Raw genomic sequence first — 5737 nt, 5'->3', positions numbered from 1 at the left:
TGCTGCTGAGAATATAGCCCAGAAGAAGCGTTTAGTATAGCTTTTATTTTGGAAAGAGCCATTTCTCTGTAATAAACTCTCTTTTCCAAAGATGAGTGATTTCTCGATCAGATATATTTTTTTAATTATTACTTTGTTGTTTCAGCAACATTAAATTTAAAAATTGTACTTTTGAGTTAAAATATATATTTATAATTTTAATAAATGACAAATTAAAAAAGCATGAACATTTTTTTGTATCGAACCGTGACACCAAAGTTTCGAACCGAACCGTGAATTTTGTGTATCGTTGCACCCCTAATAAATACATGTTTTTGATATGGCTATATGAGAATTTGCTGTAATTAATTAGCTGAAAGGAAACCAAATATTTTTAAAGCAAAGGTGAGCGCTTCAGTCTTTTGGTTGTTAGTTTCAGTGGGTCCTGTGGTCAATGCTCTAAGGCAGTATAGTGACAAGGCAGTAATGTCATGGTTAGGTGTCATGACATGCAGTGATGTGTAAATGTCCAGGCCTTTCTCGTCATTTTTTAGTGATTTGGAGGGCTAGTTCTCCAGGTTTTCTGACGGTATGATGAAGTTTTTCTTTGAACATTTTTCATCTATTTTCACTGACATTTCAATCATTCAAGCATTATAAAGGAGCCTAACACAGTATGTTTATCCTAACAAAGTGCCAAAGAGCTATTAGCTGAAAACATATATATCTCAGCATGGTGTGCAGTGTGGTCTTAAACATTTTGAGAAAACTGGACAAGTGGAAGAGAAAAGTTGTAGGCCTACATATCCACAGCAGAAGAACAGTATCTGAAAGTCATACCATTAAGAAACTGGGGGGAAAAAAATCCACGAGCTGGACATGAGAGATGCATTTGGCTCTTCAGCTGATTCATCTAATGCTTCATCAAAAATGGTCTCAGTGAAAGGATGTCTGTCAAAAAGCCATTCTAAATGAAGGGGAAAAGGAAGAAGTGGCTGAGGTATGCTAAATTACTGGAATGAAAATCAGCCCAGTTCTTGTCTCTTGAAAATCAGGTCCAGTGGAGAGAATTAAACATTTTTGATTCAAATTGTTGTCAGTATAGAGGACGTCGGGAGAGACATACAAAAGTAAATGTCTACATCCATGTGTAAAACATGGTGCAGGCTCTGTCATGGTTTGGGACTGCATTTTACCCAGTGTTGTTGGACATTTTGTCAAAATTGATTACATTTGAACACATACAAAAGCACCATCAGAATAGCTTCACTTTTCAGCATGACAATGATCACAAACACACTCCCAATGCAGTAAAAACATACCCAGATCGAAGAAAACAGAAATTCAATTCATGGACTGGCCTCCCCACAGCCTAGAGTCTAACTTCATTGAAGCAGAGTGAGATCATCAAAAGGCAAAAACATCCAAAAACAGCTTTGAATGTCCTTCAACAATCCTGGAGAACCGTTCCTGAAGACTACGTCAAGGAATTACAAGAAAGCTGCTAAGAGAGTTCTGGCTGTATTGAAGAAGGTGGTCAGACCGAATATTGTTGTTTAATTGTATAGACTCTGTTATTGCTTTATATACTTAATTTCCATATCTATTTACACATGTTTCAAAAATTGCCACATGTACTTCCCATTTTCCAAGCAACAATGTAAAGAAGCGATGGGTGGCTAAGCACTTTCACACAGTACCTCATCTGATCTGATCAACACTGACTTCCAATGTTAGATTCAATGACCCAGCATTGGAAAAACCTGAGTAAAAGAAGGGATTTGGGCTGGGAGAAGTGTGTTCATACATGCTACACATGCTCTAAGCTACACTTCGCAATGGTTACTCATTATTGCATCTGATTTAAGAACTATCCAGCATTTGGCTGAACATCATGCACCCTGTCATAATAGCTGGCTTGCCTCGTCTTGTTCTCCATGTGGGCGTTCCTAACGTGATAATGATGTGATGTCACAGGGGAACAATGAATTGTTTACTGCCACACTTGACAGACAGACAGATTTCTCTCTTGGCCCGTATACATACTTATTGTTGCTTTGTGTTCCTGTTCATGTGTATTTGTATCTGTGTGTGTGTTTGTGCCGGTTACAGATAAGTGGATTAATGTCTGCCATCTCCCATAAGAGGCTCATCGGGATATGACCTCATCACCACTGGTCCCGGAGTCCCCATGGCGACACCGTGGTAACACAGCACCATGGCGACAGGGAGCTGGAGCATTTTCTGATGTGACAATTTGCATCTGCTTTTCATACGAAGCCCAGCGGGAAGGTGAATGCAGTCTTGGAGACCATGCAGTGTTTTTCAATGTATACTGTACAAATACTGTATACGTACAGAAATGTTTGCAGGATTTCAGGCCCCAATGCCATATATGAACAAAAACACGTGGAAAACACTTGAATGCCATTAGTCGATCTCTAGCAAATGCCTTCGTATGACTCACAGCTTTAATAATTTGTTTTTCTTTCAAGCCAGCTGCCGTTTTCATGTGGTGGATATTCTTCATTCTACTAAAGTCATTCTGCTTTAATGAAACACATCAACATCTTTTGATTATACACTGTTCTTCTGCCATGCAGTACGCCTCTGCTTTGAAAGATAATTTAAAAATAAGAGGGAAAAAAACAGGCATCACTTGCGATATAAAAAGGAATAACATTTACCAACCCTAGAGCTTTTTAGACGTGGATTTTTAGTATTATTATTATTATTTTTATTTTATTTTTTTTGCTCTTTGAAAATGTAATTTTAGGGTAATCGAATGAATTAAAATTGGAATTCTCCATATACAATAATACAAAAGCATTTATCACACATGGCTCATACTTTTTTCTTAAATTATATGAGATGTTAAAGAAAAAAACTGCTTTTCATGTATGTTATTGGTGGAGCAGTCTGGGTCAGTATTATTTTTAATCATCATCATCATCATTCTAGCTTCAACTTGTTTCCACATCCTGCTGAATATAAAAATACTTACCAAAGAGTTAGAGTAACACACAGTGAAATGTCTGTAGTACACAGTAGATGCTTCTTTTCTGTCATGAAAATCATTTAAGTGTTTTATTAAAAAGTAACAGAAAATCTTTCCACTAACATTTCACAGCAAACTAACACAGCTGACGTTTTATTATAAAATTCTTAGTACAGTCAACGGAGAAGTTCCAGTTTTACTTTATCTTTGTTTTGGTTTCCATCAGTTCCTGAGAAAAATATCATGTTTTTGTATTACCAGTTTTATCACTGTTTTGCATTAGCGTACATTTGCGTAATATAATTTCTGTTTCAAAACCAAAACAAAGACTGTAGCCCTGAAAGATTTGAGGAGAGGAAATAGAGCTGCGACTCATTCATCAGAAAGAACGTTTTGTGATCCCGGTGACTAAACAAGTCTCAGAGGATTCTAGCAAAAGTCTTTCACAACAGCTACACATTATTTTAAATGACCTTCTGATGATTACAGCTTAACTTTTAGAGACCATTTAGTGTCAAGCTTGACATCAGTTCAGGTACAAAAGCTCAAAGTCAATTTTAGCCCACTGTTACTGTAAAGAAGTTGTTTGCTTGGCTATGCAAGCCACTTTACAACCCACCTCATTTTTGGCTCCACCTTTCCGTGGTGTATCTGACTTAATCTAAATGATATCTGTGGTCACTGAGAAGCTCAGAAGCTCTCCTCCAGCTCATCAAGGGGAACATGGAGTTGTCCCCAAGCCAGCAAAGATATATAATCTCTCAAGTATCTTCTGGGTTTCTGCCAGGGCTTCCTTCCAATAGGAAATGATAATTGGACTGATTCTTAAACAGCGCTTTATACAACATGACTCATTCACCCATTTACACCCATTCACACAAGCACTTATCTCTATGATTTGTCCCACTGAAGTGCCTTCTATCTAACATTCACACACATTCACATTCCAATGGATGCGTCAGACAGCAAAGTGGGGTTAGTCTCATACCCAAAGACATTTGGCATGCAGGCTGGAGCAGCCAGAGATCAAACCACCAATCTTTGAATTAGGAGATGCTCCTGAGCTACAGACACCACAAAGCACCTTACCTACAAGGCATTTAGGTGTCCTGGTCAGATGTCAACTGCTTTGCTTTCATGCTCAGCTCTCTCTTCACCACAATAGATCGACACTTGTCTGCCTGTCTATCTCCAGCTCCCCCCAATCTATCTTCCCCAATCATGAACAAGAATCTGAGATACTTGAATTTACAGACTTGGGGCAGCAAGTCTTTCTAGACATGAACTGATCATTCCTCCTTTTTCCAAATGAGAACCAGTGCTTTGGAGGTGACAATTCTTACTTATGCAGCTTCACACTCAGCTGCAAATTCCCCCAGACCCAGGTGGAGACCACAGCCTGATGAAGCCCGAAGAACCAAATCATGCACAAAAAGACAATTGTACTCACTAAAACTCATGCACACACTTTTTGACAGCCTGTCTCACACAGTAAGCCATCTTCTTTGTCAGATAATTACATCAATATGCTGCAAAACACACCGAACGTCCAAACGTGTGTTGGCACTTACACACTGACTTTATTTTTCGGCCCCCGAAGTTGCTGCTTGGTCATAGTTGTCTGTGGATTTCAAGACTCGTCTTACACACAGGTTATTCGGTTCTTCTGATTAAAGCTGATATAAGAAGTACTGAGAGGCAATTCATGAAAAATGAGATCATTGCTCATGACTCAAATTAAATCAGCCGTTTACAACTACTTAGCATTAGTATTCACAGAACCTTCTATGACACAGAGATGGTTTTGGTGCCAATTCTCTCATCACATTGAGTATCGGTTAAAATAATAAGCATGGCCACAATCCCATCAAGCGAGTCATTTATCAAGCTTTAATGTACTGGTTGCAGTCCCAGACTGGAACTCTTAATCCTCTCTATTCATCGTCTGTATGCTCTGCTCAGTGTAAAGAAAAACAACCGTGAACAAGGAACCTGCTGAGTATTTATGGGAAGTTGTGAATAATCCATTACATAAGAGAAATGAATACACACACACACACACACATAACACACACACACAACACATGCAGACAGTCAAGTAGTTGCCTACAGCTTTGTGCTTGAGTTGAACTGTAACGCTTTGCAAGACAAAGCACTTCTATGACAGCTGAGTGATTACTAATGCTTACTCATACAAGGATACGCATATTCAACACACACACACACACACAGAGCAAGACCGCTCCCCTTACTACCACACCTAGTTTCTCACAGAGTGACACACACTTTGGAACATGCACACACGCACACGCACACACACGCACACACACGCACACACACACACGCACACATACATACTGTACTCTTTATCTTACCATCTTCTGTTCCTTGCTGGTGGACACAGACAATTGCACATGCTCACATTTTATTAAGGCGTGGCCTAAGGGTTACGTAAAAGCTTGGGAGGGCAAAGGTCAAACCACATGCGAAATATCGTTCAAAGGGGCATCTTCATAGGTGGTGTGATACTTCCAACAGTAATAGCACCATACCAGAGATTTTAGGGCTAAACAGCGCCCCTTGCTGGTCTGTGATACACAGACACACTCAACCAGTGTCTTCATTGTGAACTTGGAAAAACAAGGAGTTAAAAATCAGTGTGATTATTAATAATTATGTTCATGATGTGGATAATGTTCTCAACTAGTATTCTGCTGACATCTATTTATATTCTTTACTGTTGCTGTCATTATAACATGA

Source organism: Neolamprologus multifasciatus, chromosome 15 (assembly GCF_963576455.1).
Source record: "Neolamprologus multifasciatus chromosome 15, fNeoMul1.2, whole genome shotgun sequence".
Taxonomy (NCBI): domain Eukaryota; kingdom Metazoa; phylum Chordata; class Actinopteri; order Cichliformes; family Cichlidae; genus Neolamprologus; species Neolamprologus multifasciatus.
The sequence above is the reverse complement of the archived record's forward strand: the minus strand, read 5'-3'. Positions refer to the sequence as shown.